The following is a 24,001-nucleotide window of genomic DNA, read 5'->3' on the forward strand; positions in this document are numbered from 1 at the left end:
CCACGCCTGTCCTCATGCACGCACTCGCACACTGAAACCACTCACAAAGCTCTTACGTAGGTGCCTAACACTCATGTTGCGCACTGAGAGTGGTTGCTGTCTTGTTGCCGAAGAAATCGAGACGTACTTTAATAATGCACACATTTCTTCAAGGCCACATGCATGTCAGCCCTGCGTTGCGACTGTTGGGGACGCGCTGCCATACGCGGAAGCAACGCCACGGCCTGCAGAGAACGTGGGGAAGAGGCGACGCTTTCGGGGCAGGTCTTTCGTCCGCTAACGAGTCCTTCGACACCTGCCAGCTACGCACCGCTCGGTGTGTCTGGGTCCACCCGAGACACCCGTTGGCTTCGTACGGCTGCCGACGAACAGCTGGCTTTTGGTACCGCAAAAACGGCTGCATCGGCGATGGTTATTTTGATAAAACTTTCGGTTTAAAATTCCCACAATGGAAGATCACTGAGCTTCAGACTGGGTCGCTTTGTAGTTGTATCGCGTGCCAAATCATCCCCATGCCCACAATCTGCTATTTTCGCTAAGTCGCATTTACGCACGCAGCACGTATAGAGAAATAGTAGAACACGCAAGAGTTCGACCAAACCGACACCCAAGTGTGAAATGTTACTTCGAACAAGCGTATTTTTCTGGACTGAAAGGCACGATATATGACGCGTTATCGTAAATGGAGCTCCCTGTGCGGAGGCCACCATCCACTCTGGAGCTACACTGTGCGGAGGCCATAAGCAGAATCAAACAACTGTTACTAGCATGCAACGTACTGTTCAGAGCAGCATTATTTGCTACATAAACGCAGAAAGCACACTGTCGGTCCCTTCTGGACTCCATTCATTCAGCAAACCGTTTTTAAAAACTTTACGCAATTTTTCACTTCTGAGACAATAATCACCACTTGAAGAAAGTGTCGAACATATTGTAATAAAATGTGTACAAGGGATTCTGAACTGCGAACTTCTGCGTCTATATTGTTGCGAAGAAGAAGATTGGCAGTGGCGCGAGAGGAGCCCTCGCGCTAGGCCAGACATAAAATCATCGCTCATCCTGTCGCCATGTTGTGCCGTCTTCTTTGCTTGTCACCACGCAGCAATATTATCAAGCTATATTGTTAAAGTTCTGGGTGTTATCACCTTTCCCACCATATAGACCGAGTTTTATGATGGCGCACTTTGTTTTAAGTCGATAGCCTTTAATAAAAGCTCATGCCCGCGGATCTCGTCCGACTGTCTGTCCGTAACGCTTCGTTGCGTGGGAGGCAGTAAATAACTGGCAGCTGAGATGGCCAAGCACTAACTGGACGTAGGGCTTCCTGACATTACGTTTGGCAGGAGCTGCCAACTTGGGTCTCTCCTTTCATATGGGAGGGTGACATCAGAATCAGCCTGCCAAGACACTTGCATTCACGTTATCCCTAGGCCACGCAGGCACGTTCGTACGGCTCGATTAAAGCGGGGCTTATATGTTGGCTGGTTGGTTGGTTGGTTGGTTGGTTAGCTGTACAACTTTTAATTCTATCGGAAATAGGCGTCTTCTTCCCCGCCCCCAGCACGCGTGCCGGGGAAGACGGGGAGTCGTGCGCCCGCGGATTAGAGGATGGCAGGTAGCCCTTGGCTTGTTGCGGCCTCTTCCGCCAGATGGACGGTGCGGTGATGGATCGCAAGGTCCGCGCTTCGCAGCAGGGTATCCCAGGCTTCTCTGTTTGTAATAATTTGTCCTCTACCTGGAGATTGTCCTATCCCACTTTCGCGATGACGCAATAGCGTAAGCTACCAGCCAACATAATTTGGGAATGTTGCTGGTAGCTTACGCTATTGCGTCATCGCGAAGGTGGGAGTGAAAACAGAGAGAAAAAGGTGCCTTAGTAGAGGGCGTCGGACCACCGCGCGATAGAGGCTTTCGCCTCATTGCAGTTTAGTGATGCAAAGTGCTTCCTAGAATTGTATTGCGATGTCAATACTGCGCCAGGTTTCGGCTCGTCGCGTCGGGCCAGGAAGGGCCATGTTTCACCTTGAACAGCCGCGAAGAAGACGAAGTCAAAAATGTCGAAGAAGAAGAAGAAGAAGAACGCTCGGTCACCTGCAGCTAATGCTTTCGCTCCACATTCGGTTCAGCAGCATTGAACCTTCCTCATTTATATGTGGGCTGGTATCTAACGCTCCCGCGTCATACTCTTAAAGGATGAGCTTAAGTGTCCCTAATAATATAGCACCTTACATTGATAGGGCGTGATAGAGGAATAATGTAGCAGGCAAAAGAAGCTTCTGCCGTTGCTATCGCAATTCAACTAGGGTCAACCAGAGTTAAGCCACACCTTCTTCTCTTTTCTTTTCATTCCACGATACGATCTATACATCTTGGCTCTCCTGCTTTTCCGACTGCGAACCGAGCGATCGAACCATCGGTGTAAATTCGCGCAGTCCCGCCGCAACCGTGAACGCGCAGTGGTACTGGCAGAGCATCCGGTCGCGTCCGCACTCCCACCGAACGGGAAGAGGATCAGCGGGTGGTGGCTTTCCGCCGCCGGGGAAACGGTCAGGGTTCAATTAGTGATCGAAGCTCTCTGGCTGCGACGCGGCGGCCGCCAGCGCACCAGGGAATCGATGGACGTGGGAAGCCCGGTACCCGCGACCCGTGAATGTTTGATGGGCCTCAGGGACGCTAGAGCCGCTGGCGTTCTTGTCAGGGTGACGCCTATATATGTATGCGTTTTGTGTGTATACCATGCACACTGCGCGGCGTGCGTACATCTACGCGGTCGGCCACGAAGTGCGAATGCGTCGCAATGTGAGTGCACGACGTTTTGCTGTCGTAGGCCTAACGACGATGCATCGTGGAAGACATTTTCATTATTCTTTGTGAAGTGCATACTATTAGGTAGACGCAGCGCAGGTAGCATAGGTACGGTAGACACAGCATTTAAAATATGACACGAGTATAGGTAAATACAATGCAGAGTAATATATTTTGAATGGTATGGTTCATAATTGCCTGCAAAATGCCTGCAAAAAAAGCAGGGGAAGCATCTGAATTCAGCCGTGCCGTCGATGTTCCTTATGTATCCACGTTCTCTTTTACGTCATCCTGAGAATGTTTTACAGGTTAGAAAATGTGTGTAGGCACACAATGTACCAGTACGTGCAGGTGATTGCAAAGTACATGTGGCTTCAATATATACAGGCACCGCACAGTCCTTGATTTGACGTTGAACTTGAAGGCGGGGCATAGAGAACTTACGCCTTTTTTGTTTTCTTTTTCTGTCGCACAATGTCGAGCATCGACAACTGAAGGTAAGGAACACCATTGTTAGGATATTCAGGTATGGGAAGAAGGTATGCACGCACATTTGGTGCGAGCAGATTTTAGTGACATTTCAGTGAGAGGAAGGAATACAGGCAGGTTAAGCAGGTGTCGCATCGCAATACGTTCTCTGTACAGTGCAGAAGCAGCGCTCTTTAAGAAATACGAGGAATACGTGCAGAATCAAGTAGACTGGATGTGTATATTCGGAGCATGCCTGTAGTGTGAGCGAGAAAGCGTGGGCTTGGGTCTTTGATTTTACATTTTTCGTAAACGTCTAAATAGTTTATAACGAGTTGAGTGGAATTTCAATAACACGCTGCTTCGCCGTACGAAGTGCTAATTAAGCCACGCTTTTTACACTTTTGCCGTGACTGCCCGCAGTGCAACCGCACCTGAAACAGGAGTAGTATACAGCAACGTTTATTGATATTTCTTGGTATACAGTTCCCTCGCTCGTTCGCACGCGCCGTTCAGACATCAGCGTCGCCTGCATGCGACGCAATGGTCGATTATATACGTAAAAATTTTATCTGTACTTCAGAGCTCATAGAAGTTTGCTTATGAAGCCAAGGCGATTGCCGATTCCTTCGGCCTTACTACGAAACTTGGCAACATACCTGCAGACTCTGCACCTTTGACAAAGTCTGAACCCTTATCATTAAGCATAGATCTGAATGCAGGTAGTTTATTAAAGATATGCTGGGTGATTTTGGTGTGTTGCGGACGCAGTCTTCTCACATAATGTAAGAAAAAAAATGCCTGGCCAGGGGGATAGAGGGTCTGCAAAGTATAGCTCCATACTCCATGAACTATCCGCAATCGTCGAAACTGTTCGTGGTCACGGTCTGCGTTACCTTTTTAAGGCGAAAGACTTTAATGTCTAATCGCTGTCGACAAAAGGTTGTCGGCAGAGGTGTCACGCTTTCAAGAGCGAAACTTAAAGTAATAAACCTTGTTTCCGCCGGCAATCGAACCTCCATTCCTTGGATCCCCAGCCCGGCGCTTTACCAACTGTGCCACGCCCCGGATCGTGAAACGCGCTTCATAATTCCACTTGTCCACCGTGAGGATGATAGCAGGATTCCACGAGTGACAGATTCTTTCCTTTCCTGTAAACAAGTTATAGAATGCCGCTGAACTTTGATGCGTTCAATGAAATGCTGGTTGTGTTCGACAAGAGGCGAGCGATGTACCGTCACGACAGGTCATGACGTCACCAGCCGATCCAGGCGTCCATGCGGCGCCTTTCATTTGCCGCTTCCTCGAACGCCGCGCCACACAGCAAACAGAAATTGTTGTTGTTGTTGTTGTGGCCGTAGGAAGAAGGAAAAGGAAATGCACGGGCCTGCTACTGGCTCTGTAGCTGAGCCACCTCCGCTGCCTCGTGCGGACGGAAGAGAAAATAGAGAAGAAAGGAAAAAGAAGAGGGAGAGAAAGACGCGCGCCGCAACAACAGCCGTCGTCCACCACCGAAACAGCTAGTGGCGAGTGCAATGACGGCCTACAACGGATAAAATTCGGTGGCGTTGACCTACCGTCCCAGCCCCGCAGGGCCAGGAACTGCCACCCTTCACCACCTCTTGCCCTCAGCCAACAGAAGCATACCCAGATGTCTAGGAGGCGTTAGTAAAGCAGGCATCAGCGTCGTTTGAAATTGATTTACAGGGTAGAAAAGGCGCAGTATCTGCCACAATTATCGGTGGACACATGTACCACGCAGTAAAGGAAGGGAGGAAGGTGGGAGTGAAAGAAGAGAGGGAAATAGAAGTGCCGTAATGGAGGGCTACGATCCACCGCACTTTAGTGGTCCAAAGCGCCCTCTAGAATTTCGTGCTACGAATGCTCACAGAACGTTGTCCATGCACAGCTGCGCTTCGCGGTATTAAGCATTAGCTGTCAGTTTTCTTGCTCGTGTTTTTTAATTTTTTTATTCGCAAATAATAATTTCCTTTCTTTTAGAGACATATAAGAGGTTGGTTGAAGGTGTTTGAATACCCGAAAACAAAATGAGCGAGGGGTTCTTTTACATGATCTTTACGCACGGGAAACTCTTTTCGCAGAGAAAATCCGTATGGTAATGTCCCCTGACGAATCTCTCTCGGCCTCTCTATAACACTGCGCCCTCTAAGGCATCTGAGTCGTTCAACCTGCACCCTGATCTGAACGCAGTCAATGCACGACGTGTACCTTCTTTCATCACGTATACCTTCAGTTCAGATGCTAATGCCCTCGTTAAGAAACTTTGTTCGCCGCCAAGGCGAGACAGGCCGACGGACAGGAAGAAGGACATCGTTCAGAGCGTCGTCGACGCGGACAGGACCGAAAGCGCAAGTGAAAGATAGGCAGCGACATTTTACTTAACTGTCTCCCCCTTCGCGGAGCCGTGACATCTGACACCGAAGATCAAAGAACAAGGAAGGCGACAACGATGACAGCGTTGCGTTCAGGGCAATGCGGAAAGGACAAGTGACCGAGGCGGCGCCGCCGCCTACTCTCCAGGGACGGTAGCGTCAAATGACGCGACGGTGCAGACACACTTTTCCGCCTCCGACAAAAGGCGACCGCACCGATGGGCGGACAGGGAGCCGTCCGGCGCTCCTGTAGCAGGCGTCACGGTCGGTGATCCCTCATTCAGTGCCGTCCCGTCTCCCGCCTCTGCGGATGACCCGACTCAAGCAGTGGATCAGATCCGCGATCTGCTTCTTTCGGTTACTGTGATGTCCTAACGGTGTACTCCATCCTCCAGCACCCCGGTCGAAGCGGAGAAAAGCCGATCGCTTCTTCTCTTCGCCCGGTGCGCTTACAAGACAGCACAAGTTCTCTGCGTAGCTAACCAGCCGTGTCTTTCTTTTGCATCTTTTCTTCCTGTTCCTAGAGTTGACTATACTGACTTCACTACGAGGTTGATGGAGGACGTTCGGATGCTGATTAATTCGTTCGCAGACGCCTTGCGCCTATCTTTGTGCAAGCAAACAAAGCCCGAAACTTTGAGAAAAGCTGTCGTCACGTTGCTTTTCAGGCCATCACTGTGCTCTGAACAAAACAGCGTGTTCTGCCGCGCAGCTGCAGGTCGGGACGTAGCCAGAACTCCCTCGCTCTTTACTCGCGCGTCAAGGTGACTGGCTATAGCGATGCCGCTTGGTGTTTCGTGAGCTGCGCAACAAAGGGTTCCACGCTCCTATGAAAAGGGACGCCTCGCCGAAGGCACACGCGTGCACGCATTCGCGAGCGAAGAGACAAAGTAATCGCTGCTTGCCCGTTTTCGTCGCTTCCCTTCCCGAGCGGCAAACATTTCTGATGCTGCATACAATTTCGTGCTTCAGTGCGCGCAAATTGAATGTTTACGCTGGCGCTCAACCGTTGAATAAGAAGCCCGTTCCGCATCTTCATCAGCGAGGCAGGCAATGACGACGAGCTCCGCAATACCGAAACGAGCGCCGCGAAGAGCAACGTAAAAGCGAATGCCCCCCTCTGTAGCAGACTGCCGCCTTTGAGAAAGAGCAGAGACGGCGCATCGCCACGGTGCCATCGGTTTCTCGTTCCGTGGTGGCGGTCAGCTGTGGACATCCATCAGCCCTGGTCAAGGAAGCGGTGCTGCGCATAGAGCTATTTCATTAGCTTCCGCTAATCTTCTTCGGGCCAGTGTGGTCATGAGTGAGGTCCGGCCGCGTTGGCGCTAAGCGACCGTGCGGGCCACAGAGGCCCCGCCTCCCACCCACCCTCTCTGGCCAACCCACCACCGGAGCCGCTGCAGTGGCCAGAAAAACGGAACCGCGTCTACACGGCGCCTCCTGCCAAAGGGGATGACGCTCCGGTTCGCTAGTTGCGTTCAGTGGAGTTGAAGCTTGCGCATGTTTAGTGTTCCTTCCTAGCGGAACTTGACTACTTGGCTTTACACTGTATACCAGTGTGTGACGAAATCGTGTTCTGCTGGCCCTCAGACTCCCATGAGAACAGTCTGAGCGGAGTTTGGGGGGAACGCATGGTAATGAAATGGCGTATCGCACAGCTCTAACCTAAAGGATGCATGCATGCTACTGCACCCTTCTCCACTGCACGCAAGTGTCGTGGGATGGGGTAGAGTCCCAGCATTGCGCTCACGGTGGGCCTCAACCGATCGGCGGCCGGAGATAAGGATGCGGCGTTCTCGGGCGCATCGCGTGATTACAGGGCTGGACCTCGCGCGCACTCAGTCCATTTGCATGTGCGTGGCCCCCGCATTGACCGAACCGCTTCTTCCCCTCAGAATTGCGGCATGCAACCATCGCCGTGGATGGGCTGCTGGCAGTCATGTTCCCATGACTCCTACACGCCCCCTTGGTTTTCCGCCCCGCAGACCATGCGAGGCGGCCGTCGCGGCGTCTCTTTTTCGACGTTCGCGGCACGCCGTCCGTGCGGCGGTAAAGGACTCGCAGTTATTCCCTGCAACAGTGGGGCTGTCAGTGCGTGTACGAAATAGTCAGAGCACCAGTCTATGACTGCATCCAAACAGACGTGAGAATACGTGGTGTGAGACGCGTGCATCGTCTGTGAGTTGTGTTCACGTTAAGTTCACGTTAAGGAAACTGCCATGCAGTTAGAGCAATATATCCACAATGAAATGCCAACTGGCCTCATCTCTTGCCTTGTTATCCGATCGGTCTCAAAGTGCACTGAAAAAAAAAAGAAAAAAAAGCTAGCAGCACTATATTTCTGGTTAATGATTTAGGTGAATATTCACAAATTTGCCCGACGTGTTGTGCGACGTTATGCGGTCACCTCGTACATCGCGCATGCGTATTTCGTTTCAAGCAAAATGGAACTGTAATTTGTGGAAGTACTGAAATTTTATTATTAAAGTGGTACACAGATCAACAATAACTCTTTCGTTCAACTTAATTCCCAATCTTATTCAATAAAATATACGGGCGTATGAATATTTAAAAATTTAGGATAGCGAGCCGAATATTTTTTTATTCCATATTGGAACAAACCAATAGTGTCCGTGCGAACGTTTCGGAACCTGTTGAATCGGTTTTGAGTTTTTCGGATATTTTTCGAATAATTGGCGCAAGGATCGATTAACGCCATACTTTTCTTCGATGACTGCTCCAAAAAGACGGCCGCACGGACTACGTGTATCAGCCTGCTGCGATCAATATTCCCGTGTAGAAGAAGGGCTCATGCAGTGCTACGACGCTTTTAATGCACATATATGTGGACAATAAACTTGTTTGTGCCTCCTCCTCCTCCTCCTCCTCCTCCTCCTCCTCCTCCTCCTCCTGTTGAATCATGCGGTGGCGTCCAGGACCCTCATGCACAACGGCTAAGACCGGACGATACGGGGCTCAGGGAAGTTGAGCAAACCCTGTGTTAATGCCCTATCTCGGAAGTTATTGGTCATATCTGCTGTAGGCCCTCCTCGTGTGCTGAAGAGCCATGCTGTAGTTTATTCTCTTTGTCAGCAATGCAAAAATGGTTTTCCTATATGTATATCGTACTCATATTATTTTATTTATTTATTTACTTATTTATTTATTTATTTATTTATTTATTTATTTATTTATTTATTTATTTATTTATTTATTTATTTATTTATTTATTTATTTATTTATTTATTTATTTATTTATTTATTTATTTATTTATTTATTTATTTATTTATTTGTACCTCGAATGCCCACTAGGGGCGTTACATGAGGGGTGGGCTAACAAATCATATAAATAATTTGATGATGAATGTCTTGAAAAATTCTTGGTCAGGATGGGCAAAAGCTTCAGCTGGCAGGTCGTTCCAATCTCTTGCAGTCTGGGAAAAGAATGATTTGAGATTACGCACTTAATGTATCGACTCTGTGTTGGGTCGCCTTAATGGAGATAAATAAATGGAGTTTCGCATTTATATATTTATACAGTTATAAATTATCGATAAGTTGAGCACCGTACCGTAACCACTGGCACTTTCTTAGTACGAATGTGGCTTTTATGGCGCCATACTGAGCCAATATGTATGTCTATGGCACCAACTTTGTTACGAAATGGCGTTTTATATGAATATACGCTAAAGTAGCGGATATTAGTACAACCACTTTATGCGATTCTTGAATAGGTTATCCTTATTCGATCCGGTAGTGAGGCTAAGTATTAAGTTCAGCTCCAAAAAAGTGCTATTCACGCAATGTTAATGTAATATCAAAATAACTTGAGCTTTAGAGCAAATATTTCGGGAATCTATTTGAAAAATGAAGAGAATAATTACCGAGGTGGTGACGTGCCATGACAGGCAGTATGACAGAAGGTTGCATGACGGCCCTACGGGAGGTGGTAAATAATAAATAAATAGGAATAGATGGGTTAGGATATGTGGTGAAGAGATAGGAATGGAGAGTAGAGGGAAGCGAGTGAGTGGAAGGAGCGCTGTTCGGTGATAAGTCCTTTCGATGGGGACGGAATTGGTTCCAGTTAGCCACTGGACGCCTTACCTCTGATATCATCATCAGCCAGCTGGTGGCGTTCCAGAGGACACCTAAAGAATTTTCAGTAAAGTTCGAGGGAATTTCGCAATCTCGTCCTCTATAGTTCGACCATACAGGTATATCCAGCCCCATATGACGATCAACGTTTGCTCGAATGCATCATGACACTGAAAAAACAAAAATGCGCGAGTTAGGGACTCAAAAGCTGCAGCTCTTGATCACGATAGCTCATGGCCCTAACCCGAGATTCGACAGTCTACCCAGCAAGCTCGTAAGAATTTCTTAGTGGCTTCAAAAGCTCGATTTTCCCCGTAAAATCATTTATTAATGTCATCAAGAAACAACTTTTTCCATGCATGCGCTATGGGTGCAGTTAGAACCTTAATGAACCTTGACGACCGTCATCATTCCTTTCTTAAGAACTTGCATACATAAGCGATTACAGAACAAAGAACATGACTGCCATAAAGCATACACTCGCGGACATAAGTAACCATAGCATGCTATTCCGTCTATAATTGCACGCATATCTTTTCTACACTCTTAATCTGGTTCTACATAGGTTCCAGTTATAAGTGGAACATTTTTCAAATTTCCACCTATAACTGGAACGTATGTGGGACCAGATTAAGAGTGTATCGCACATAAGGAAGTATTTGCCCATGAGAAGGCGCACTGGCGTATAAGAAAGTTAGAAGTAAGTGTAGCATGATCCGTTTGCTTTTGCCCATATGTCGACCAAAAAGAAAATAATAACATTAAGACTACGAAACGATATGCAAAAGATATGGATGGACAAACTTGCTCTCTTTGAGTTTAATAAAACAATTCCTTGGGATTCCTGATTTTCATTACTTTTTTTTTTTTCTAGGAAGGCTATCAAAGCGAACATATTATGTTCTGTTGTTGGAAATCTTTAAGACTTGAACGTACTTAAGCATAATTTACTACAACGACCGTTGGTTTGGTTTGTGGGGTTTAACGTCCCAAAGCGACTCAGGCTGAGAGACGCCGTAGTGGAGGACTCCGAAAATTTCGACTACCTGGGGTTCTTTAACGTGCGCTGACATCGCACAGCACATGGGCGCCTTGCTTTTCGCCTCCATCGAAAAGCGGCCTCGGAAGCCAGGACTCAATCCCGTGTCTTTGGGAACAGTATATAGTCGAGCGCCGTAACCACTGCGCCACCCCTGCGGAGCAATACGACGACCGTTATTTGTATTCATCGAAGCATTACCTATATGCACGTTCTCGTAACTTTGCTTCCTTCACGTCCGGACTGATCGCCCTCAATCGAAGGATTTTAGTCTTCTGTACAGCTGGAAAAAAAAAAAAAAAAAAGAAAGCGGTTCTTGCCCCTCAAAGGACCCTCCGAGAGCCAATGGCGTTGTCCGGTTTTCGTGACGTCGTAGACAATCCCTTTAGGACTGCCACCGTGACAATTCGCAGGGTGTGACAGAAAAAAGGAGGGCTCACTGTGGTTTCATTGGATTTATCGCGGAGTCATAAAAAAAAAAAAAAACGAAGGTCGACGTCATTGGGTGAACTAAGGGCCTTCTTTAAGAACCACCTACAGCTAGCTTTCTTTCTTTCTTATAGTTATCTATGAACATATACTGAGCCTCTGTGCTGTCTTACCGATTCTCCTATGAGGACATTTGACTGCTATAAGCGTCGTTATAGACAGCGGCGCACTTCGGCCATTGCAAACAGCAGTAGGCTTATTTCTGGACGTGAGACGTGGGGTACAAAATATCCTCATATACGCAACTTTGCGCTAGCGAGCGTCGCTCGCATCTCTGTTCTGTCTGCCTTCCCCGGAGCAGCAGCCCCGTGCTTGAGTTGTCCAGCGAGGCTACGAACTCCCGTGCTGAAACACGCAGCGACTGTTTCTCCTTCGCTGCCCCCAAAATGCTTCGCTATCACGCCAACTTGCGTGGTGGTGGTCCGTCGATGCCCCATTGCTCTTGTTGCGATCTCTATCTTCAGTCATTCTTTATTTATTTTCCACTTCTGTGTTCAATCAAAGTGATCTTTATTTGTAGGAAACGAAATACATAAAGAATATTTGGACCGATAGCCGGGGGGCTAGTAGACGGTCCAGTACAGAATAAACTTGGTCAGGCAGCCGTAATGAGCGCATACAAACACACACACACACAAACATACAAAAAAAAAAACGACTCAAACAGACAAGCAAAAAGAATCAACAGGCACGGAGAAAAATACTTTTCAGCAAGCAATTCGTAGGCAATTAATACAAAACGCAAGCGCACACACACAAAAAAAAAAAAAAAATGGGGGGGGGGGGAGGGGATCATAACTCTCCTTGGCTGTTAATAAAGAACATTTTACAACTCATTTTAAAGTTACCTGCAAGTTTTACATTAATAGGCAACGTGTTCCAATGTTTTGCTCCAGAAAATTGTACTAAACGTTCTCCGTACACATTGTGGCAGGCAGGGAGGTTGAAATTGCCATTTAATGCGTGTCTTGTATTGCGAGATGGCAACAAGAAAATATCAAGTGGCAGAGGAATGCTAGTATTAATGATGTTATTTACCAATACACAGATTTTGTATTTAAGCATTGATTCTAAAGAAAGTACTCGATTTTCTAGAAATAAATTATTGTTGCTGCAGTCGAAAGATACGCGGTATAGTATACGCAATGCTCTCTTCTGCAGTCTCTGTAAGGGAAGTAGATAAGTTTTGTACGTTTGTCCCCAAGACTCACAGCAGTAGCTGATGTGGCAGTGAAATAACGAAAAATACAGGGAACGTAGTATGGTGTACGGGAAATACCTTTTCGCCTTGGTAAGCGCGTAGCAACTGAAAGCTAGCTTTTTAGATAGCTTATCTATCTGCTCTTGCCAGTGCAAGTGTTGGTCAAAGATGATACCAAGGTATTTGAAAGAACAAACTTGCTGAATACAATCGTTGTTTAGAGATATGTGAATCGTACTAGGGTCAATGTTTCTTCTCTTGGAGTGGAATACTACATATTTAGTTTTATCTACATTTATTGTTAGTTTATTAGCACGAAACCATTCTGAAACATTAAACAGTTCGGACGTTGTCGTATTTTCTAGGCCCAAGAGTGACTTAGATGTGAACAAAAGAGCAGTGTCATCTGCATACATAAAGACTTTTGAAAATTGAACGGCCTGCGGTAGGTCGTTCACGAAAATGGAAAACAAAACAGGACCCAATACAGATCCTTGCGGGACCCCGCAAGTCACAGGTAGTAGTGTGGAGTGTCTGTCACTCAGCACTACTTTTTGTTTTCTAGCGGAAAGGTAGCTATCAAAAAACTGGAGAGAGGCATTAGTAATACCACACGATTTTAATTTTTCCAATAACTCTGAGTGACAGACGCACTCAAATGCCTTTTTTATGTCGAGGAATATTACTATTGCAATTTGATTTTTGTGAAGAGCAGTGTTAATATGGTGAGAAAGTGATGTGACAGCAGTGGTTGTTGATTTGGCTGAGATAAAGCCATGCTGCTCAGCACAGATTACATTATTATCAAGCAGAAACTTGTTCAATTGTAAGGATATTAATTTTTCAAAAACAGTATTGATTATACTAAGCACAGATATGGGTCTGTAACTACTGGGGTCATTGGGATCTCCTGTCTTGTAGACTGGCACAACTTTCGCAATCTTCGAGCTTATTGGATACTGAGAGCTAACCATCGCATGGTTAATTATGTTGCATAAGGGGGTGCAAAGAATGTCGATATTGTCTTTTAGCACCTTCGATGGTATTCCGTCATAACCACAAGCTTTGTTTTCTCGCAGATTTTTAACTACTGACCTCATTTCTTCTTCAGTTATCTCCCGGAAAGCAAAGGTATTATTTGTTGCAATAGGTCTTCCTAGGTGAGGCGTTGTTGAAGGAAAGCCATTAACCAGTTTTTTTCCTCGATCGACGAAATTATTATTGAAGGTATCAGCCATCTCCTCTGAGATTAAGTCTGGAAGGATATGTTCTTTTTTCTTTAATCCAACAACATCGCTCACAATTCCCCATATCTTTTTGGAATTTCCTTCCTGTCTCATAATTAGATTAGTGTAGTATTGTTTCTTTGAGTTCCTCATCATGGCGACCGATTTGTTTCTGTAGCATCGAAACTGTTCCCGGTAATACCTATTAGTTCGATTGTTTTTCCACTTATGATAGTATGAATCTTTCTTTTTCAAGACTTCAAGTATAGCTTTTGTCATCCAAGGGCATATACCATGGTCGTAGTTACGCCTAGTGTATGTGTAAGTGGATCGGTCAATGACGTCTGTGATTTTCCTTATCAGGTATTGATATTCAATATCTATGTCATCATCATGCACGCCTTCGAAATCTGTGCACTGAAGCAGCGATCGCACTTGAGCGTAATCGATTCGGGTGGTACGTTTTTTAAACTGCTTGGGAGGATAAAGCAAAGGGTCACAGGGATAAAGAATAAAGATGGGATTGTGGTCTGAGATGACAATGTCGCACACACCAGCAAACACATTTATGTCCTTGTTGCAAAGCACATGGTCAATCAGAGAGGCGGATTGGTTAGTGACTCGAGTTGGCTCATCTATAACATTTGTCAAGTTAAAGGACTGTATCAGCAAGAGGTAATCACGGCAATCATCTTTCAACAAATCAATGTTGAAATCACCACATACAATCAAAGACGATTTACCCGTCGCAAGTGATAATAGCGTAGTTTCCATTACGGAATAGAATTTGTTTAGACAAGCGCTAGGTGGGCGGTAAACAACACCTATAATGATGCCACACTTCATTTCAATGAACAGTGTTTCAACTACACCTGCTTCATAACTAGCATTGCATTTACAGCAGTAGTCGATCCCTTTTCGAACAAAAAGTGCGAGGCCACCACCACGTGATACACTATCCCGCGGTCGCGAGAGGAAATTGTACCCAGGAATTTCAACAGTTTCACCTTGCTTGAGCCATGTTTCTGTCAGCGCAATAACATCAAAACGATACGAGTAATGTGACAGATAAGCAACCAAATGATCGAGGTTTTTCCTAGCACTCCGGATGTTGCAGTGTAACACAGATACCTGACCGCGCCCAAGCCATTTGTTTTCGATTTGAGCAGAAGTGTAAGTCATTCGGAGATACAGCGATTACAGGGTAGCCTATTTATTCATCAGTATTTGTTTGTTTTCTTCTTCTTTTCCCACGCTTTTGCTCATTGATGAGCAACACTTCAAGTCACTTCATGAACCCCGCGTACGGGCTGTCACCTACTCGATGTTTATTACTCGTTCCGTCTCAAGTGGTCGTGGTCCAAATGATTCATGGCCGCAGTTCAACAATCGTTCTAAAGCTAGAAGGACCAGAGTTTGTGTGTGGCATTTTGTAATAGTGTGGGACGGGCGCAGGAGCACAGATTTCCATTACGCGAACGTATACGAGGTCCTAATTTTCCCCAATCTGTTCTGCCCATTCGCTAGTTGCCTGAAATGTACAAAACGTGTTTACCAACAAAACAAACGTGGAGCGGTTTTTTTTTCTTTTAACGTATATCTCATACCATGCGAAATAGACTGGGCCCTTTTCTTGACATAAATACGGAGCAGATATTGTTCAAATACTACTTAGCATAAAAATGTATGCCATGCCACGGGCACTATTGAAACACTAAGGAGTGTGACAATTCCTATAGGTGACGATCCTATGGTCTCATTGTGAGTCATATGCAGACATGGCAGTAAATGAATTACAGTAATGAAATTACTATTTTAATTAACTTTCTCGGTAATTTGTAAGGTAATTAATTACTTTTCCGGTTTGGTAATTGATCAGTGCCTATGCATTTGTTCAGCCAACTCTAAACTGAGACCAAGCCAAGCGCTATACGCAGCAGAACCAATAATATCGAACATTAAATATTTTTATTAGTCTGATCGATTGATTGATTGATTGATTGATTGATTGATTGATTGATTGATTGATTGATTGATTGATTGATTGATTGATTGATTGATTGAATTTAAGGTTTCTCGATTACCAGTGCGACTGGTCGCCTTTTGTCACAGTAGCGCCAGTTCATTGTGTTTCGATAAAGCCTGCAACTTTCGCGCGCCGATGTTCGGTCCACCTATGTCGAAAATACACCCCGAAACAATGTGATAACCTATTCAAGCCTTTCCGGCTCGCTGATGCCTACAGCTCACCAAAATTTTGCTGTTGCGACGCGTTTAAATTGGGCATGACAGCAACAACAAGTATGACAGACACATCAATAGTTTCGTAGTCAATAAAACATCTCACGTACTTGGCGGATACATGTATATGAGCACGCGAAATATGCTTCCAACAAGCAGCAAGCAGAAATCTACTACACCTTTCCGCGCTACCGACCGACTGAAGCTCTATATGCACTGAATACGAGGTAGCGCACTTTTCGAGGACACGACAACAACAGCAACAACAACAACAAACGTTGCACAGAGGAGGTTCTGCGTCATAGCGTGCCGGCACGACTGTTGGTCTGTCGCTGGCGGCGCAAGCTTTCACGCAAAGATTTTGCCCGAGTCGCCTTTACGGCGACTTCCGCATTTCAGATCACTCAGGCGTACAAGAGCCATACTGCTTCCACCCCCTCTCCTTCTGCCATTTTTCCTGGTTCCGATTTTTTACAAAAAGTTCGCTGAGACAAGAGGAATTCGAATAGCACATTCCAGACGTCCCTGTCACTGCTGGTGAGCGCAAGTGGCCCTGTTTTAATCAATGAATAAGTCGATCAGTGCTCTTTATACAACAATTTATAGTTGTTGATATTAAACAGGCGTCCGTGAGTGAAACCATTTGCGCGCAAAGTTCGTATACTTCAGGAAGGTCGAAACTGACCGATGCCGGCCTTCGTCATCTTGCCGTTACCAGTTGATAGAAGCCAGCCGGAAGATGCGCGGGCCACTAACATTTTCTTACGCCTAACAGTCTGAATGTGGTCCCAATATAAGGCGAGCTCCGACTCCTATGCAACGGCGCTTGACTTAAAGAAAACTACTCATTTTTTTTTTTTTTCCTTTAGGGCACACATGATTGCCCAAGGGGCACCGCAGCGAATCGCGCTCGTCAGTGTCTCGGCCACCACGAATCAATCAGAGGCGTGTCCTCCCTCCGTGTTCACGTTCCCGCCCATAGCATCGCTTCACCTCTCCGAGACGAAGACTAAGCATAATGAACGACCCCACCGAGCCATCGTCGTCGCAACATACACCCTAGATGTATGCAAGTTGGGCTGTAAGCGCGAACGGGAAATGGGGTTCGAGATTGCGGCATCGGCAAGAACCGCCCCCACCATTCAACTCACTCGGAACGGCTCCGTGCGTCAGCGGTCTGGACAGGCCCGAATTCCAGTGCAAAATGCTCCAAGTATTTACCGTAGTACCTACAGCGCTTTATAAAAATACAGAATGCTTTCTAGAGCCGACATGCCAGATTTTTTTCTTAGATTCAATGTTTCATCCACGCTGCATAGTTCACCTGAATTGACGATCCTTCTCGGACGGTGTTTGGCCCCAAGTATGTGATAAAAAAAAATTAAATAATCAGGTGATGACTACGATACTCGGTAAGGAGAAATTGGAGTGCAGCTCTTCTTTACGTTACAGAAAGCCTGAAGTCTTCTTCACAAGCGGCGTGCGCGAGATACGTGGAAGGAAGCACATAGAAGAGGTCCTCGCTAAAATTGTGACGGAAGTCACGTGCTTTCGCAAGGGCTACTGGGATTCCTCGACCAAGCTTCGTCTCACGCGTTGCCTGCGTCACCCAAATCGACTGTGTTGTTGACATAGACAGATGGTCAGAGTTGGGAGATCGCATTTTGATGCAATCATGGCGTTTCGAGGATGGCCCAAGGATTTGGAGGCCTACAGTCAGCGTTGGTCTTCACTGCTGCGCGTTTAGTTCATTATAGTGGTTTAGTGGTTTATTATTATTTAATTAAAAAGAAGGAAGAAAGTGGTGCCGACCCCGGCAACTGATATCAAAAGGTGCGGCCGGCGGGAAAGGTAAGGGGATAGGGAGATGATAGCGACGGGAAGTACACAGGGGAGCGATAGCAAGAAAGGCTAGGGGGAGCTTTGTACCTTATTTAAAAAATATAAAAAAAAGGACAACAAATTGACCGATCCCACAGGTGTTTCACGAAGCCACCGCTGTCGCGGTGCATGCTGGTACATGTAGTCAGCCGGCCGCTCCAGCCGCCCGGAGAAAGTTGGCCCGGAGAGCCTGCGCGCCATGTTTTCCAACATGGAAGAAAGAAGTGTCGAGAGCATCCTTCTTCCATGGTCGAGAGCAACGCGCCACGACCACGTGACCGCACTTCTCTTCCCTGCATTCTCCGCCTGCCCGCTGTGGCTAGTTCACGGTACACAGTGGCGGCAGTTGCAACCTGAGAAGAGGCCGACGCTCCGTGAAGAACCGCTTGTTTTGTATGTCTTTGTTCTCACACCGCTATGATTTGCCTCCTTTTGCGCTTTCGATACCAGCAGCGACTCTCAAACATGCATACAGCACATGAACAATGGTTTCTGCTCCGAGTTCTCCGAGCTCCGATGCTTTGCAGCCGCCATTTTGAGCGTCGCCGACTCAAGAGGAAAAAAGAAGATGGCGCGGATATGACGGTTTATGCCATGTGACTTCCTCTACCCTCGCTTTAGACGAGAGAGCAGTCGGGAGCGCACTCGTCTGCTCTCAGCGGAGGAAAAAGCCCTCCTCGTCTACCATTGGAAGATTGGAAGCCAGTGATTCTACCCCTGTTCTCTCACTGGAGGGCGCCCGCTCGTATGAGAGCACTTTCGAAGTGCTCTCGAGTGTACCTGCTCTCCCACTCGAATTCGTCATAAGGAGGGAGTGCGCGGCAATACTCTTGAAGCCTATTCATAAAAAATAAAAGGGAGTGAGTCGGTCTCCACGTGATTTGACCACGTGAATGCGTGCGAGGATATCTACAACCACTGCGCATCCCATAGAGTTCCTTACACTAACTAGAGGGAAAGCTGAGGGCGCTGCACTTCAGCCACCATGGGCGCGCTAAGAATCATGGGCCGGTGTGCTACTTGTTGCGGGACAGTCGGTTTTTCTCGGGTACGTGGAGTGGCGTTACTGCAATGTTTCTTTTTTCTTATCATCATCTGAAGGTGCGTACATAGACCGCGAAAGCCATAGTAGCGAAGGCGCAAAAGCAGACGTCGCCAATAAATGGTTTTTGTTTCCCGAAATGCCACTAAAAACTTCCTTAAGTGATTGCACAACGATAAATATTTTCATAACATTTTTTTTTGTTTCAAAGTGTGCCTATTAACTGCGAAATATTGGTATTTGTGCTGCTTAAAACTAAGCCAATAGGAGAAAGGGCCATCGCTTATATTGGATAAATCTCACACTGGCATTCTGTTTCTCTCTCTTTTTGCAATTTATAGTCACAATATTCAATCTTAGGACATTATTTATGGTAGAACAACGTTTATCTTTGCATTAATTTTGGCCAAAAGTTGTAGTTCTGCACTCGGTAGCTCTCCGGCCCATGATGCTTTGAGCGCCCATGGTGGCTGAACTGGCCGTCTGGAAACTCCATGTAAACTCCCATAGACGGCAGCACAGCTTTCCCTCTAGGTAAGGTAAGAAACTCTATGGCGCATCCCGCATGCGCGAATCAGCGCCGCGCGGTGTTTGCCGCGTACGCAGCACCGGGGAGCAGGTTGACCTTTGCCATTTACAAGGGTGGCCGCCCGAAGCGCCCTATCCCGGGTACACTTTAGTGTAGCGTTTAAGTAAAAGATAATAATAATAATAATAATAATAATAATAATAATAATAATAATAATAATAATAATAATAATAATAATAATAATAATAATAATAATAATAATAATAATAATAATAGTAATAATAATAATAATAATAATAATAATAATAATAATAATAACTTTATTTACCATCAACGTTTACATGATGGCGGGAGTCTGGAGTAAAAGCAGCCTTACGGCAACTTGACAAGGCCTCAAGCTCCCCACTTTGGCAATGGTACATCAGCTGTCTTATCACAGTTGATAAAAACATTTGGGAAGCAATTAATCAATGTATAATAAATAATAACGGGTAGAATTGAAAAAAAAAAGAGAAAAAAAACAAGAACACAACACTGCCTGTTGTAAACAATGCATTGTTTTGGATTATGGAATACGGGAAATAAATACATAACACAAGCAATACATTCACAGCAATACATAGCATAGAAATAGATAGCGGAAGCATAAGAAAGAAGAGAAAAATCGTTGGCAGAAATGTTCACATTTGAAAGCAATTTTTTTTAAACAAACAAATAAACACACACACAAAAAAACATATCATGGGGATGAAACTGTGTTTTAAACTGTGTTTAGGATGCGATAGTGTTAAGGAATTGCTCAAAACCCTTACGCAGCCGTTCACCAACGTTTGCTCCGAACGACCGCGTCGGGTTGCACGAGGCCGAGAATAAACTCACGCCCCAAGATGGCTATTGTGAGTTGCGATCACCTGCCCTTACAAAAATGGATATTGAATTTCTGTTACCCACGTAATGTGTTTTTGATGAGTCATCAACCACTCAAAGGAGATTCAAGATTAGATGTGTTTTAACATCATATCCGCAGCAGACTTTCCTTTGAGATCACACATGAAGTTTTGTGCTTGGAAAACGCAACAGTATTTTTGGGTAGGATCTAATGTGGAAATACATTGACTTTCTCAAATGAGGAAATGTATACATCACTAAGTGAATATATATTATTTCTTTGTTAACTGCACACTTTCAGAGCCCTATGTTTTCATTTCTGATTAGCATATGTAGGATGTTGCCTAAGAAACAATTTTTATGTGTTTTAACATGAGATCCACAACAGACTTTCATTTGAGATTACGCAAGAAGCTTTGTACTTGGAAAACAAAACAGCATTTTTGTATAGGAGCTAATGTGGAAATACATTGACTTTCTCAAATGAGGGAAATTATACATCACTAAGCGCATGTATATTCTTTACTGTGTTTTCATTTCTGTTTAGCATGCACTGTAAAAACAAAAACAACTTTTTGGACATTTGTTTCATTCAAAACACGCTTACACCCTGCGTCTTGGGTGTTTGTGCCATTGCAAATCACTTCTTGCCAAGCGAATGGGTGCTGTGGTTGGACAATATGCTTGAGGGTGTTACGGGCAAGGATATTGTTGTGTACGCGAACCGACGAACTGCCACACCGCCTCCAAGCTAACGGACGCAAGGCCGCACCATTTCCAATGCCTCCTTGCACCTGCGAGCAGGCCGTTTTGGAGAGACCAGCAGGGGTACCCCGGCGTGCGCCGACGACGACGCGCGGACGTAACCCGAGCCGTGCGTTGACTCGGAACTGGACCGTCCTGGGAGCATGTGCGCGACCAGGGCACGAGAAGCAATGCCTTCTTTATAATGCATGATATTTTGCGTGTTTCTTAAGCTTTCGAGCTCCTTGCTCTGCGTATAGATTAGCCGAGCCCTCAGTCATCGCAACGCTTCCCGAAATGTTTAGATACAAATAAGATTTAGTTACCAGTAAAATAGTGTTGGCGCTGCTGCGCTTGCCGGTATTGAAGCTTGGTCGCACTTTTTTCCTTAAAGGTTCGTGCTACAGCTCCGTGTTCAGCGAAAATTACGCCCAAGGTAGCAACCACCGAAGAGCCAGCGCTGATAAATTTGCCAGCGATGCCAAACTCGACATGTTAAAATGACTGCAGTGGACAAAATAGTGCGCATAGGTATCTAGAACATTAGATGCAAGTTCTAAAGGTCAAGAAGTTGTAATTGTTAGAGCAGCCGCAATGGCCTGTACACTTCGAAACATGCTTCGAAACATTATGTCCCAATATTATGAATGCAGTGCAGACATAAGAAGCAAATACGTTACCGACATTACCAGCTCCCCGAGTGGCCGAGTGGTTAGCGTAGAAAGCTACGGAGTAAGAGGTACCGAGTTCGAATCGCGCCAGCGGTGCAGTTCTTTTTTTCTGCTTAGTTTTAATTTTTTTTTTATTTTTTAGCTTTTTTTTAATGTAGTTCAGGTGCTTCGCTACGTTTTAGCTTTTACTTTTTATCCAAAAGTGCTCATTAGTCAACACTCATCAACAACACACAAGAAATGCACACATTAGGTACCAACCAGAAACACGGTGGCCAACTTTCTTGTGAAACTCACCAAAAATGCATCAAGAAAATGTATAGAAATGTTAATGTGCATGATGAGGAATGTAATTACCATTTAATCAGAAACTCATTAAGCTTTTTTGTAAGGGTGGGGCACTCTATCGCAGGATTTTGGCCGATAGGGACTGTTAAGGACTGATAGCGACGGAGACATGGCTGTCGATGGTTTTAGTGGAACAATAAAACATGTTATTCATCAACCAACGAAAAAACAAACTGTACCAATGTTAGCATGGCCGATAATTGCTTCTAAACTACCCCTTAGAAATCAAATGTCGTCGTCCATTGTAAACACATGCAGCAATGCGGTTGCGAAAAAGTAGAGATTACACGTGCAGCCTTCGAAATTTGCCCGCTGCTCGAACCAGGACCAAACGCCAAAGAGCTATATATATATATATATATATATATATATATATATATATATATATATATATATATATATATATATATATATATATATATATATATATATATATATATATATATATATATATATATGTTTTCAAGCGCGGCCAGATTAACTTGCCCACACATCTTTTGCGTGTATTTTGCAAAGAAAATGAACATGGTGAATGAAAATGAACATGTGCTGTTTTCCATATAAAAGTTATAACTGCTGAGAAAGTGGGCGTACGCGCTCTATAAACCTTAATAGCAGACAGTCAACGCTTCCCAGCAATATGGAAGTTCTTTACATATCTGCCATTGAAATTGAGACCCCACGCATTTTCTACTTTCTTTTTCCTTGTAAATTCATGGACCCCTTCTGTTAATTTCTGGAGAGTTTATTCAGCCGCTTGGACTTCTTATTCCCTGAGTAATTCGCATTCTGGAAAACAAAAATAAATGAGAAAGGTGTACCTTTTTCCCCTTGTAGGTGTACGTCACGGAGGGAGCAAGAGCCGTCATCAGGCGAGTGGACGTGTGATACTAAGTGGCAAGGACGTCCGTAAGACGTACTCGTGCTCCTAAGATTGATGATCTCTACTTCAGCCGTAGGCGGCAGGTTACGGGCGCTGGCCGAGTAGAAAGGAGGAGGCGTGTTAACACGTTCTCGTATGCAGCTTTCTCAAGGTATAGCAAAAAAGAAGAATAAAGTGCGCATAGCATGAAACACGTGTTTTTCATGTAGATGGTTTTGGGGGCAATGAAATGGTGGCGCAGACTTAGAGGATGTATGAATGTTTTTCAAAACTATATGGACTGACCGAGACGGCGACATGCTTGTCGATGGTTTTGATGCGCAATAATAAAAAAAACCGCTTGATTCAAAGTATTTGTTATTCGTCAGCCAACTAAAAGAAAAACGTCAAGCGTTCGATTGTATCAATGTTAGCATGGGTGATAATTGATTATAAATTGCCTCTTGGAAATGAAAGGTTATTCATAGTAAACACGCGCAGCTATATGGCTGTGAAAGAGTGGCGGTTACACATGAAGTCCGCACGTCCTATACGCAGATATAGGGCCTATGCCCTGAGCCAGACAGGTTCTCAGTGGTATTTTCCCGCCTCAAACAGGTCATACAAGCCACAATTTGTGCTAATCACCCACAGGAGGCAGAAACCACAGAAATGGATCTGGCTTGTCGCTATCTCACACAAGGTGGAGTGCCGGCGAGAGTAACGGTTCTTCTAAACTCTTCTGAATACAAACAAGATCATTATGTCATATGGATCCCTGGACACGAAGGGCTTAAGGGAAATGAAATGGCGCATGGTATAGCCCGAGAATTAGATAGCAGGGTAGACCACCAGCCCATCCATACCCACTTCTTCTACCCGGCGTATATGATATGATCGCCTTGAACATCGCACAAGAGATGTAAATACCCCTTAAAAAAATGGATATTGAATTTCTGTTACCCACGTAATGTGTTTTTGACGAGTCATCAACCACTCAAAGGAGATTCAAGATTAGATGTGTTTTAACATCATATCCGCAGCAGACTTTCCTTTGAGATCACACATGAAGTTT

The sequence above is a fragment of the Amblyomma maculatum genome, chromosome 4 (assembly GCF_055883805.1).
Source record: "Amblyomma maculatum isolate TAMU_Amacu chromosome 4, ASM5588380v1, whole genome shotgun sequence".
Lineage (NCBI taxonomy): Eukaryota > Metazoa > Arthropoda > Arachnida > Ixodida > Ixodidae > Amblyomma > Amblyomma maculatum.